Below are 15,669 nucleotides of genomic sequence, written 5' to 3'. Positions count from 1 at the left end.
GCAGCACTTGCCAATTGGGGATAGCCAAATCAACATATACTTTATAAGGGGTTAGAACACTGTCACATCAAACATCAAAAAACCAGCAGCTAGTAGTCCAAATGGGGGCAAAAAGTGAGGAGAAACCTGCAAAAAGCCTATTTCCATACAACCAGGCTCTTGATATAGTGTAGACAGAGGTAAATTAGATGCAGCTCCCTATCACTCTGGGCCAGATGAACTAATACATTTCCATGTTGCAAACCCTGTGATTTGCTAAATCGCAGGGGTTGAGACAAGAACATGTGTTTTTGTTTTAATGTACTAAGCCCATTTGGTGATTCAGTTACATGTTACCAAATCTCTAAATGGGTTTAGGAAATCAAAAGAATCGCTATTTGGAAGGTTTAAGTTTAGGAAGTGCCTTTCAAATAGCAATTCATCATGTTCTGTGTCAATGTTTTTGTGACTGAAATGTGGGACTCCTTCACCTTTGTGAGTGGCCAGAAAAAGTATGTTTTAGGAGTAGGCAGTTGTCCTTAAGACCACTGACTACTCTTAAAATTGCTTTTAACAAACATTCAGTTTTTTTTTTTTTTTTTTGGCAAATGCATTTTCCTTTAAAGAAAATGGACGGCTTTAAAAAAAAGTTTTAATTAAAATAAGTCACAAATATTGTGGTCTGCTGACCCCATCAGACCACCATCCCAGTGTTGCCAACAAAGCATAGTGGGCTGCAATTTGCAACCTATCTCATTAATATTTATGACATAGGTCGAATTGTGACCCACAAAGATTAGCCATTTTGTGAGCCGACCGATTAGTAGATAGGTCAGTTTGCAAAATACTGTTGGATTCTCTAAAGTTGGTGCTCAAATTGCGACCACTTTTAGCTAATCCAATGTACATACATCTGGCCTTCAGTGTGGTTTAATCAATTAGATGAGCTAACAAGATCAGTTCTGCGATGTATACTTGCCATGGATACTCCTAATGTAATTTCATGGTTGGCTTATATTCAGGTCATGTTGGAAAGTATAGGGTGTGGAGAGATGACAAGATATTGCCATCGTAAAAAGGGAAAGTTGGCACATTGTCCTGCCCAGTAGCCTTGCTGAGCTATGCAAAATATCAGGGAAAGCAGTTCATCTCTTAGGACCTGCCCTGGCATGGAGCAATATTTAGGTTGGGTTCCTGATTCCTGATAAAGAAATCTCTTAGCATGTTTTATATTTGCTCTTCTCCCAGAATTGCGTAGTCTCCCGAAGCATAGAGTTGTGTTTAAAACATGTCTATCATGGCACTGTAATGATATTTCTTTTCAATCATGTATGTATGCTTCTTTAGAAGGTAAGTCCCCATTAATAAGGACCTACTTTTGAGTTTGGCAGCGGGTTACTTCTGTTACTTACTGATGGATATCCCATTTGTCTTATTGCGCCACATGATCTAATGCACTTATAAAACAGCAGCTGGGATATCAGTCACATTTGTGATGGGGTATCCTGCCCACCAAACTCTAAATCAGGCCCTACATTTTTAAAACCTTTATTGTTGACACAGAGACACCACAACAGTAGTGTGGACAATCCTATCTTAACATATTGCTGATGACGTCTCACTTGATTGGTTTTGCAGTCTTAGAATTTATTACAGAGGCACTCAAGATTGCCCAGTGTAGAGTAAGTGCCATGCTCCTTGCTTAACTCTTTTTTCGCACTTCTTTCTGTCACTGGTTCATCTCGCCTCAACTATTGCGTGTGTATGACTTCATAATACACAGGTTGTTTATGCTACCTTGGATAGATTCCTTAATATAACTCACTAAGTATAAACACTTGATTCGTCCAAGTATGGCAGTACTTTATTATTACGTTTTTTTTCTTATGCTTTTGAGTCTCTCTCTTAGTTCCTTTTTCCGACCGCTATGTCACACTGAGGTAACGCATTCTAGGCTAGGAATGGCAGCATATTCTCATGCATCGATTAACAAGAGACTCTACCTCGAATTTTCTTTTCACTGGGAGCACCATTTCACAAATGTTTTAATTAAGAATTAATTCAAACAAAAAGAAAGGATTATCCCGGGTAACCCCCCCTGAGCCTCGGATGTGTTTACTGAATAAATGGGATGATACAGACCTAAACCACGCTGAACAGACCTGGGTGACCATAGGGCTAGTATTGGCCAAGAGGAATATTGCGCGACACTGGTGGGCGCAAGCAGTCCCCTCACACGCATGGTGGTGTCGTGACTTAGATAGTGCCATGGTAGCGGAGAAGGTGGTATGTGCTAATAGGGGTTGCCCCCGGCGATGGCAGATAATATGGGGAAAATGGAACACATTCAGGAGTCATATATGCACACCCCCGTCATCGGGCTCAGAGTCCGACCTCAGCGAATGATGCAGAAGGTACACTTCATGATTAGAGGGGCGGGGGTCCACGTATGGGAATGCTTGCAGGAGGTACTCTGTGTTATATGTACAGATGACGTATGGTTGTTCCAAAGTGATATCACCTATGTTGATTTTGACAAAAAAGAATTCAACCTATGTCGTGAACATGAACTCTATATATGGAAAGGTGCAAAATTACTGTTAACAAAAATTGTTTTAAAAAAAAAAAGAAAGGATTAACCAGGGACCCTACTTTAACACATGTAATGTCTCTTATAGGTTCAGCCTGCTCACATTTGCTATGTCCTGAAGATGATCTCAAACAACTGAGATCGAAATGCCATCGACCCCCTACAACCAAGAACTCCATACACTCTGTATAATGTATTCATGAGGAGTTCTCCTATGTGTTGTCAATGCGATGTATACATTCTAAAGTCACCCTCACTTATCACATCACGCTTGTTGTTACGTTTCTATGTGAGCTTCAAAACTATTTCCTGCATATTTTCAAAAATTAAATAACAAACGTTATTTTGACTGACGTGTCCCTGGTCACACTAATTGTTGATCCCTGGGATATCAAGTATCGTTTTAGACTTAAGATCATTGTCCCTAATTCTGACGCTGCCCTTGCATCCCCCCTTTAGGACCAACTTTGGCCACATGAGAACCATTGTTTTCTAAAACACTCAAGATTAGAATGAACACCTGAAAGAAAATACAGCAGATGGATTTTTGACTAGATTTTTAGCTTCTTTATGTGCCTGCATTTTTTTTTGCATCTCTATTTTATAATGTACTCTGTAAATTGCATGTTTTTAATTATATACTAAGTTTTGTGTTTTAGAATTTTAACCAAAATATTTTTGACTGACAGACTGGTTGTAAATACAAAAAACGCTCTGAAAAAAAAAAGGATTAGAACAAACCTGCGTAATCAATCTCTCTCAGGTCAATCAATACATGTAACACTGGCTAATTGGAAACCTGGGGTTGACTGAATAAACCAGAATGGGTGCTAGAGATAGGTCCATCATTCCCTTTGGTATCGCTTTGTCCCACCTAAGTTGGCAGGGTATGCCCAGACGTGGGTCCTTGCTCACTTTGCCACTGGATTCAAGCTATCCTGGCTGATGAGGGTTATGAACCCGAAACCGGTCCCAGGATGCTTGTTTCCGGTCCAGGGAAGACATAGCTTGTCAGTTCGGGCTGGACTGTTCCCATGAGGCACAGGGTCAGACTGATTTGCATATGGCCATGTCTGAACTGGGGTGGCAGAGTGGGCTAAAGAACGGTGATGGATCAAACCCAGATCAGTTGACTGGGGGTGAGTGTTTGATTTGCTCAAACGCTCTGTCCATCATCCCCTTTGGTATCGCTTTGTTCCAGAGATAGGGTGAGGGCACAATATCATGCTCACAGCTACTTTCCCTATAGGGTAATGCACTTACCTGTACTGGGAGAAGCTTTCACACATTTCATGAGTTTTGTTAAAGAGGATGGCCCATAAGAGTACGGTTGTAAGCCAGAAAACCGTGGACTAAATATTCTGAAGCAAATATATCAACACCAGAATATTGACAAGATAAGTATATATAGGTAAGTATAGATTTGCTTTTCTTAACTCCACTTGTATGTACCTTGAAGATATATATCGTCAATATTCAAATAGTATACCTATATTTCCATATGCACACTTCACATGATTATTTTGTGGTTGTCAATACTTTGCCGCAATAGTATGTAGCACAGTATTTAGGGGCAGGTTGCGAGTTTGCCACGAGGGGTACTCCACTGCAAACATGGTGGAGTACCCTGTCCATCAAACCCACAGTTTGCCAGCACTATTCTGGGTCGGGTGTACCGTAATCTTTCTAAAGGCGGCGCCCTGCTCTCTCTGCAGTTGGAAACCTTACTCTGACGTGTCAGTGTAGTACGGCCTTTTCGAGTAAATATATCAGAGCGCTTGACCTATTTAGAGGTGCCATCTGATGTATTTTTTTCCTGTCGGCCACCATAGGGAAATATCAGGAAAAAATAACCCTTCACCGTTGCAGAATATTCTCAAGATGTGGGAAGAATTCATTTTGTTGTTTTTCCATAACAAGCTCCCGCTTTGAGTGGTTTTTGGAAATACAAACAAGTTTGGTGCTCGGTCCCCTGAAAGTCAGCGGCCACGCACCCAACTTGCACTACTTTCAAAGGAATCGTCGTGATGCTCTGAAGGCACAGAGAGCCCTGTTGAGCAGACGGTAATCACTCAATATGGCGGACAGCCAGGCTGCCCGACAAACTCTAAACCTTTAGGTCTCAATATTCTGATTCCATACCACAAATAACAGTATACAATGCAGATTCGTTTATACCTTCCTCTAAAATGCCTCAGTGTACATGTAAAGTTTGCCTTTTTCCAGAAGTCGATACAATATATATCACACACTTTGGAATGCATACTACAAACACATGCAAACAAATGTTGAATATGATTCAGATAGAATGCAACTGTATGGCCTGATCTGTTCCTTCTTCATGCAGCTAAAGCAGCAATACAAGTAGGTGGTGTACTGGGTTTTCACTTTCCCTAGAAATGTCTCCCTCATTACTAGCTGCTTCTTGGATCATAAACCTAAGAGCAGACCATAATAAGTTTTGGAGCCTGGCACCACCAAACCTTCTGACATGCCTGCCCATGGCGGTAGAGAGTGAACAGGAGGCAGAGAAGTGAAAATGCCACAGTGGGACAAGGGGCATGGTATACGGAGAGGGCGATCATTGCGATGTTGCCGCATATGGAACTGAAGTTAGGATGGGTGGACATTATCACAGTGACAATATGGGAATCAATGGGAGAGAGAGTGCCCATTGCCATAATGGTACAGAGGGAAAAGTAGGCAGAGAGGTTGGGTAAGTACCATGGTGGCTTTGAGGACAGTGAGGCTGAACAGTGAAATGTTGGTGCAGTTGGGAAAGGAGGCACAGAGGTCGGGCAGTACCATGGTGGCAAAGAGGAAACAGTCTTTAGGAGAACGAAGGTTACATAGCACACAGAAGAAGAGATGGCAGATACAAGCAAAGTGGCACAGAGTGGACAAGGATAAAAAGACAGGCAGGTGCATGGATGGAGTAGAGAGTAGGCAGGGCTGGTGGGGACAGTAGCATTGCTCCAAAGGAGGAAGTTGGCATGATGCCGGAGGTGCACATTGGGTCACAGAGAAAATGGACAGGAACATGGTGGCATAAACCCAACAAGAATTGGCAAAGCCAATAGGCATCACCTATGCAAGAGCTATTGTCTTTGCCACTGTGTTTTAGCCAAGCTGTACATCAGTGTGGCTACTGTTCAGCATGGCTAAAGTTTCTGGAGTACAGGAGAGTGGCATGGAATAGAATGGAGTGTAGTAGAGTGGAGTTGGGTAGAGTGGAGTAGAGTGTTGTAGAGTTGAGTGTCATAGAGGGGTGTGGAGTGGCATCAAATGGATGGTTGTCGAGAGTTGTATAGTGGCTTAGAATGGACAGGCGTGTCATAGAGGAGAGTGTTGTAGAGTGAAGTAGAATGGACTGCCATGGAGTGGGGTGTTGTGTTGTGGAGTAGAGTAGAGTGGAGTGGTGTGGTGTGGGGCAGACTAGAGTGGTGTAGAGTAGAGTGTCGTAAAGAGGAGTGGCAAGGAGTGGCATCGAGTGTCGTAGAGTGGAGGGGCACAAAGTGCAGAAGAGTGGTGTAAAGTGGAGTGGCGTAGAGTGTGTGTGGTGTGGTAGTGCACTGCCAATCCAGACAACACATTTTCTATTGAAATGACCATTACTTTTGCACAGACATACAGTTTTACTGATAATACTATACAGCGCACAAATGAGTGTGTGGAAATGGCATCACCTAGTGTATTGATTTGTTTTGATCGTATTAAAATATTTGTTTCCAACACGTTTCAGAATTTCAGATAAATCCTCTCACTTTGAAGTCAGTGAAAGAAAGTAAGCACCAAGCTTCCTCAGAAGACAGGACCTGACATTTGATCTCTGTCTTTAAATGCACAGCAAATGTGACAAGATAAGAATAACATTTAGAGGCCAGTTCACAGAAAGTGAGCATGCATTGAAGAATACAGTAAACAGACTATGCTCCAAGAGAGGTACAACGCCATGCTGGACAGCCTAAAACAAATAAAGCCAGCAAATAGAAAGCAAGCAAATCTAAGTTACAAACCACAAAGCCAATAGTATGCAATGGGCTGAATGTATTCTTAGGTCAACTTTCAGATTGTTGGCTTCAACCTATAAACGGATGTTGGTAGTTGGGGTATGGAGGCACATTAGAGGTTAGTGGGCAGTGAAAAATCTGACATAAGAGTGCTGAAAATGAATCAGGATATATTCTTCCTCTATTTAAAATCAAATTCTAAAAAAATGGCACCAAAGAGGACTAAGAGCTAAGTTACACGTCTCCACACTTCAGAGAGTAATACAGCGACACACTTAACATGTGTTAGAGCAGACTTGATTTAACTGTAAATCTTTTGCTGCCATCTCCTGGACATTTCTATGTGTGTTTATTTGTCAAAGTGAGTTACAATGAGGAACTGATTTTGTAAGTCACAACCGACAATGCCCAGTGAGGAGCTGAGCTACTTGTCAATACAATTTAAATGTCAATACATTAGGCTGATGCGAATGCACTGTGGATTCCTAAGTTGACCAGAGTCCTGCATCATGCAGGCCTACATATAATTATGCCCCATCAAGACACAACACATGATATGCCTCCAGCCTATCTCTCTTCCACCAAGGCAAGAGTTGATAATTTCACTACTGGCCTTTTTTCTGACAAGAAGCACAGTTTGGCATTCTGCATAAAAGTAGGAGACATGTTTGTTAACCCTTTCACTGCTAAGCCTTTTCCCCTCTTAGCTAAGCCGTTTTTGGGCTATTTGGGGTAGTTTGCAATTAGGCCCCTGTAACTTTTTGTCAACATAAGGTATCCATGCCAATTTTGCGTCCTTTTCTTCCAACATCATGGGGATTTTAAAGGTACCCAGGGTTTGTGGATTCCCCTGAATGGGACACAGAAATTAGCCAAAATAAAGCAATTTATTTTTATTTTTTTTCAAATTGGGAAAAATTGCTGCAGAGGAAAGTGTCTTTTTTCCCTGCAAATGGTATCAACAAAGGGTTTGTGGTGCTGAAATCACCAGCTTTCAGGGACAGGCAGACGTTTGACAGAAAACCAAACTTTTCTTCACAGTTCTGGCATTTTAACTGGGATATAGCCTATCTATGCTACTTTTTGTGCTTTCAACCGCCTTCCAGCTAGTGGTAGAAATGACTATGAAAACAATAATGGATCCCGGAAAGCCAAACATTTCTGGAAAGTAGACAACATTTTGAATTCAGCAAGGGGTCATTTGTGTTGATTCTTCAAGGTTTTTCAATAGAAACTAACAGTTGAAAGTAAGAAATATTGAAAATGTTATGAAAAAAACAGCCATTTGTGCCAACGTTTTCACCTGTAACTTCTTCTAATTATGACAGATGTTTGAAAGCTATATACCATTACATTGCTGGACCCTTCTGGTTGTGGGGATATATAGGACTTGAAGGTTAACTAATAATCCGAGGAACCCAGAGCCAATAACTGAGCTGCGTCTCGCAATGGTTTTTCATTGTGTACCGCATATATAGCAATTAATTTGGCAAAATGTAAAGAGTGAAAAATAGGTATCAAGGATGCCTATGTGTTTCCAAAATGGGAACAGAATATAAAATTTACAAGCAGTAGTTATTTGCACATTTCCGTGGGTACCCATACAAGCATGTGAATTATAGGACATTTTTCATAGTGACTTCTTTTTTACACATTGTCTTACATTTAGAAGGCAGAAATACATAGAATGTCAATAGTAATAACAGTTGCTCTACAAATCTGTGTTCCCCTATGTCTCCTGATAAAAATGGTACCTCACTTGAGTGAGTAAGCCTAGTGCTCGTGACAGGAAATGGCCCAAAACACAACATGGACACACCACATTTTTACACTGAAAATAGACCCTTATTTTGCAAAGCTGTGGATTTTTAACCCTAGTTCAACCGGCACCTAAGGAGACCTAGCAAACCAATACATTTTTGAAAACTAGACACCAAGGGGAATCCAGGATGGGGTGACTTGTGTGACTCTCACCAGGTTCTGTTTCCCAGAATCCCTTGCAAACCTGGCAAAGATCAGTCAGGCTTTACTAGAGGAACATGTGTTAAGCATTTCAGAGTACAAACATGGCCGATAAGTAGTTGACATGACTCAAGAGAAATCCTACACCAAGTTATAAGAATATAGTGTATTTATATCTTAATTTAGACAAAAATATGAACAGAATATCCTACATATAATCAACATTACAGAATTGTGCAGCAAAATTGAATCAGTGCAGTAAAATACATAAACAAAATATCATTGCTAGCATAGGCAGAATCCACTTGTGACAATCGGTCACTTGCTGATCCAGGTACTTGAAACACTTACAGGGATAAGGTCATGCGGGCCCGAAGACCTGGCCAAAACAGTCAGATCAATTTTACCTAGCCCATGTGTTAGAAATGGGATTTCTGGTTGGATAGGGCTTGCACCTAAGCCATGCAGAAACCACCACTCTAGTCAGGGTAAGGAAGTTACACACTGAAGATAACCCCTGCTCACCCCCTTGGTAGCTTGGCACGAGCAGTCAGGCTTATCCCAGAGGCAATGTGTAAAGCGTTTGTGCAACACACACACATAGCAGCAATACACTAGGCACACCACAAAAAGGAACTCCACACAAGGTTATATAAAAATAGCCTTTGTATTATCATAAACACCTTAGAAACATAATCACACATTTACACTGTGCCAACCGGCACTAGGCAATATTCACAGGGGATTATATACAGTCAGAACCATCAGAACAGGTAAGTAAATGCAAAACACAACCAGTAAGTACTGGTACCATAATGACCTAAGCATTATCACATTAGCATTAGACACCGTCCTAAAATATCATAGCATGACATTAGGCATATCCACATTAGGCCCAAACCTCATTAGCATAAACACATTATGCACTAGGCCTTACCAGGAAAAACACATTATGCATAAACATCCTAAACATAAAGGCATTATGTCATAGGCATCATAAGCATAAATCACATTACGCAATCACATTAGGGCCTTACGCTCTACCAACATAGAACTGACCCCCTGGCCAACTGGCTTTTGCTGGAGCTCAATTGCCCTCTGTCCCAAAATGTCAGGGCTGGCTGCCAATGCAGCAGAATCCAAAAGAGCGCAATTGCGCAGGCACAACTGTGCCTCCTGGGTCCCACTGGGGCTCAATGAACTGGCCTAAACGTTGCAACTGCCACTAATTGCTGTGCAGCTGTGAAAATCACTGTAGGCCCTGGCACTCACTGTGCCCTCTGGAGCCCCTCTCTAGGACTCTCTAACAATGAAAAGTGCCCCCTTGGTGCAGTTGCCGGCTACGGCGGCGCAACTGAGGAAATAAATCAGAACTGGCACCACTGTGTCGCCTGAGCACCTCTTTTGGGACTCAGATACCACTTGCCCAAGACGTTGCTGTTGCCCGCTACGGCGGCACAACTGAGAAAATCACCTGTGGGCACTGGCACCTGTTGGAGCCCCACTCAGGGACTCGGGAATCGGAAATGCCCAAAACGTTACAGCTGCCCACTGTCTGGCAGGGCAGCTGTGAGACAACCAAACACGTGCACTTCTGGTGCTTCTTCCAGCACCCGCGATACATCCAAGAGCCCCCCCACTCACGGGATTCTTGTGGTTGCCCTCTGGTCTCCCGACGGCAGGGAGTAAGGCACCGTCACTGTGCCTCGAGCGGCTGTGCTTTCCTGACTTCACCCGGGTCCCCTCCTCGGACCTGGGACTTCTACGTGAGGCTCGCGAAGCAGGACCACGAAGGCGGGGTGGGCGTCTGCTGGATCCAGGCTCTCCTGCTTGCCGGCACACACGGGGCTCTCCTTATTCCTCCGGGAGCCCCGCCAACAACAGCCGCACCTCTCCGCTTCCGGTCGGCCCACCCACAGTCAGGCACGGACGCCGGAATTCCAGATTTCTTCGGCGCACCTCTTCCCTGGGTCGCGGCAGTGATTCACTTTGGCAATTTCAGAGTGCGGGGTGGGCTCCCGCCACACGGCAATAACGCGGCGTAGGCTCCCGCTGTTGAAATAACACCAATGCGGGGTGGGCACCCGCTCTTTAAATATTTATAAAGCGGGTAGGCTGCCGCTTGGCAGGCAGAATGCGGGGTGGGCACCCGCTTTCATGGCATCAATGGGGGGGTATCCCCACATTGGGATTCCCTCCAAACAAGTTGCAGCTCAGCGCTGTAAGGCCTGCACACTCTTCTCCTCCTTAAAAATAAAGGGTGAGCGCTCTCCAGGCGCTATAGTCCTCAGGTCCATGGGGCATAGCTGGGCCCAGGGAGGCCATCACACAGGGCCCTCCAGCAGGGAGGCAAGCCCCTGTGGCGGTTCCTCCTGAGCCCCCAGCAGCAGCAAGCCCCCAACAAGTTCAGGAACAGCACCACCTTTCATGGGGTCACAGTCCCTATATTTATATTGTATTTCTCCTTTGTCTGCAGATCACAGGGCTTAGGGGGGGGCAGCTAGAACTGGTTCTGGAGCACTCTGTTTACAGTGCTCACACCCTTCTTTGGGAGATGGGGGCTCGACCATCAAACACACCACAGTGGGGTGGATCCAGCATTGACCTAGGCAGGCACAATCCTATTCAGGGCCAGGGGACTATTCCTCCCACCACTCCAAATGCAGATGTCCCATTTAGCCTAGCGCTGACTCACCCTGCCCCTCCTGGAGCCATACACACCTCACCAGCCCCTGTCACTCAAAAGCCAGAGATGCAATTCACATCAGGTAGGCAGACACATAGCACACAGAAATGGCAACTTCTAAAAGTGGCATTTCTAAAATAGTTATAATAAATGTGCGCACACCATTGCATAGCATTTATTACTACTATTTCAAACATACCAAACTTGACCACGCTGCTCCTCTCATATCAGGAATTACCCCTGAAACTCTTACCAGGGAATCCCCAATGCATTCCTATGGGAGGGCAGCCCCACAGTAGTGAGAAACCAAAATGGCTATTTGTCACTACCAGGGCATGTCACACACTTAAGGTACATGTCCTATCTTTTACCTACAATGCCCCCTTCCCATAAGGCTAGCTAGGGCCTACCTTGAGATGTAGTACAAGGGGGGTCATGGACATGGCACACACTTAAGGTGCCACGTCACAGCGGCAGTAACACTGCGCGCACAGGTCCTGCAATGGCAGAGGCCTGGGATAGGTTTGAAAGGCTACTTTGGTGGGTGAGGCAATCAGCGCTGAAAGCCCACCAGTAGCATTTAATTCACCAGCCCTGGGTGTATGAGATACCACTTTACAAGGGACTGACAGGTAAATTAAATAGGCCAAACAAGTGTAGACCAATCTTACCATATTTATCACAGAGAGCACACGCAATTTACACTGGACAGCAGTGCTAAAGTGCCCAGAGTCCTTAAACCACCAACACAATGTCAGAAAAAAGGCTAGGAGAAAGGCAAAAAGTTTAGGGATGACCCTGCAAAAAGGGCCAAGTCCAACACCATGGAGACTGTGTGCAGGGTTGTTCTGGCTGTCCTTGGTGCTGAATGGGAGACACTGGTGGTGCTGTTTTTACTGCTTACACGGTGCTGCAAGCAAAATGCAAACACACCAGAGGTACACAGCTGCTGACATCGGATGATGGTTGCACGGTATTCTCTGTAGCTGCAGCTTCAAGTGTGATGGTTGGTTACCGGACTGGTGACCAACAAGTCTTGGCAGCAGTAAGCACAACAAAAAGCTTTGGGAACTTCACTGGGTCCGGGAAAGTAACGAAGCAGCTTGAGACTTCTGGGTAGGTGAGACTACAACTCCCACAATGCACTGGACCACCTGTACTTGGGTGATTCTTCGGAGGGCCAGATGGCCAGTGAATCTTTGGATCTGGTGAGTGTTTTATCTGCCACTAGCAGCCAGACTGAGGATGCTTCTGGCTTCCACAAGGGTCCCTCTCTTCAGGGGTGTCGAGTTTTGGACAAGGGCAAAGGTTGTTTACTAAGTTCCAAGTTTGTTACCTCAGGAACAAAGTATCCCTCTTTTGCTTTGTGCTGTCGGGCAAAGTCCTGTTGTCGGCGACACAGGTGTCCATTTGGTCCTTTGTTTGAATTAAGTTGTCAGATCTGAGGTTGTGGTGCAAAGAGTGTCCCTTAAATTTTAGATTTAGGAGAGTTAGGGGTATGGGAGCTAGTAGGCAATGGGCAGCTAGTCCCTGCAGATAGTTTGCCTCTGAAGTAACCACATCCAGTGATGTAGGTCACCTTTTGTATCCATAGGACACTATTTCTGCCCTCCTAAAGATGGCAGAATTTAATTTTAGGTGTACAGACCAGGCAGCCCACCCTAGATGTGTGGCCAGCCTTCTTGGGGATGTACACCTTCTGCATAGCTAACTCCCTGCCTTGCCAGGTTGGTAGTACATCTGGGGCAAGGGGAGGGCTGTTTCCTCCTCAAGGGAATAGTCCAGATGCATATTAGAGGTGGTGTAGCCTTCGAAGCTAACTGCTCCGATGTGCCAATTCACTAGCAATCTGAGGAGGAGGGAGGTATGAACTCCCTCCTGCCCAGCCTTTGTCTCTGACTCCTGGGAGTCAGAATCCTGTCTTGAAGGCATGAGGCATGGGATAGCGCAAGCTGGTCAGGAAGAGCACAATGAAGCTGGGGGTAACCTCTAGGGATCCCTCTGGATGCATGCCACGTCACCCAGGGCATGAGAATTGTGTTAGGGTGAGAAGGCATATTGTTTGATTCCAAACATGTCTTATTTTAGTTGTACCATAAGGGAGCTGCCAATCTTGAGGGGGTCCCCGTTGGCAGCCCATTTTATGCTATGGTTCGCTAACACATACAGTAGTTTTGAACGGGGAAAACCACTATAGGGACATATAGATTTGTACTTATATGTTCACACTTTAATATAATGCACCCTGCCTCCTGGGCTGAGCAGGCCTTCGTTAGGGGTACGTTACATACATTAAAGGCAGTGCAGGTGAGTGCGCCACACATGGTGAGGGCACAGTTGAGTTCAAGCAGTTTGCACTGCTCCTGCAGTCTGCAAAGGCAGGCCTACTGCCAGTAGATTGCATGGGTCGTCCAGGGTGCAACAAACTTGCGCTGCAGCCCTGAGGTCCCCTTTACCACCAATGGCCTGGGTACCCCTGGTACCATATATTAGGGAATTATAAGGGAGATACGATTTTGCCAAATTGGGGTTGTCAAGTCAAATATAACAGATTTAGGAGAGAGCACAGGCACTTGGGACTGGGCAGCACACTCCAGTGCTCAGAGTCATAGCTATCAGCATTTGTTGCAAAAAGTGGAGGGTGACCACACAAAAAGGAGCACTTCCCTAAAGTGCTTTTATGCATGCTGTGTGTTACCTGTACAAAAAGAATTACACTTGCATACTATATTCCACATTGGAAACCCCAAAATGTTGTATCCATGGAAAGCCAAATTATGCAGCAAGATTGAGTAAATTAAAGTCGTAATATGTTGCCATTATACCATGCATTGATCTCGTTTTTCAACCAAAGGATTTGCATTATAGTACCAGATTAAAACTTGAATTCAACACCTAAAAAGTGACCACCTAAACAGTTTGTCTGTCAGTGAGAAGCACTACATACACATTGTGACCAGTTTGAAAGCATTGGTGTCATGAACTGGCCATAACCCTTAGGACAGGAATATACCTGCTCATGTGGCACATTTACAGAGGGACTTAAGAACCAGACTCCCAGCAACAAAAAACAATTTGGACTAAACTTCAAATCTTTTTGATTCTCTCTTGGATGGAACTGAAGGGCAAGTGCCCACAAAAAAACTTCTGGGAGAAAGACTTTTAAATAATTAGCCTTTCTGGGAAAGGGTGTTCTGAAAGAAACACCGTTAAACGATAGAGTGGACAAAGGTTTGTCTCAGGTGGCAAGGATAGGGCTTCATTAAAAAGAAGAGATCCTGCCAAATGGGAAGAAGGCTACAGCATCTCTGTTGCCACTGACTGGGGCATGAACTCCGGATTGGTGGCCAGCTGACCTTGGGGTTCCCCCTGATCCAAAATCCCTGGTCAAAGACTTAGACATTCATCTTGATCAGGCTCTTAAGTTAAAGGAGCATGTCACTCAGACAGCCGGTTCCTGTTTTCACACAATGGGCCTACTACGCCGAGTCTTTCCTTTGCTTCCTGACTCAACGCGGAAGACCTTGACTCAGGCACTTATATTAAGCCGTCTGGACTACTGCAATGGCTTGTTGATTTCTACTAATGAGGTCTCACTTAGCAGACTGCAGGTAGTCCAGAACACTGCAGCACAATTGGTCCCCAATGCCCCAACCCAGGACTGCCTCCCGCCCCTTTCTTTGTCAGCTGCACTGGCTTCCTATACGCGAGCGGGTCAAGTTCAAAGTCTGTTGCACCATCCACAAGGCTTTATTTAACCTTGGCCACGCCTATCTCTCCAAGAAATTCACACTTTATCTGCCTTCTAGGTCCCTCCGCTTGGGATCCAAATCTCTTCTTGTGGTCCCTCGAGTCAAGAAAGCCAGATTGGGTGGGAAGGCTCTTTCCCATCTCGGTCCCCTATACTCGAACAATCTCCCTCTGCATCTAAGACAATGTTCAGACCACCTACAATTTAGAAAGCAGCTTAAAACCGCTCTTTTCCATCTGTGATGTTACAATTCAGCCTCATGTTCTGCCGCCTGTCCAAAGCGCAGATATACCCCTTTGGGGGTCGATTCAGGCGCTATACAAACAAATAAATAAATGAAGGTTGTGATGTCCCCATGAGAAGAACAGTCAGAGGGCACAGAGGAGCTCCAGAGGGGGCGACAGCCTCCCTTAATACTTCAAATATGGCATTCAGGTATCGTGCTTGATCGGAACCAATGTCTTCTTCTTTTGCTTGTGGAGGAAAGACTTCAAAGTTGATGATTCCGGCGACCTAGATCTGGATAGAGGTTGTGACTTGGCCCTGCCCTGCCTGTAATCCATTACCCGGGCCATAAAAAGTTAGGCTTCCCTTTCCTTAATGGCTTTTCGGTGCATACTTTGACTTATAGGCCTGAGAGTTATGACCCGAACCTACACACCAGAGGCAAACGTAATGGGGGTCAGTGACC

This window comes from Triturus cristatus, chromosome 12 (assembly GCF_964204655.1).
Source record: "Triturus cristatus chromosome 12, aTriCri1.1, whole genome shotgun sequence".
NCBI lineage: Eukaryota > Metazoa > Chordata > Amphibia > Caudata > Salamandridae > Triturus > Triturus cristatus.
This window is presented reverse-complemented; position numbering follows the sequence as displayed.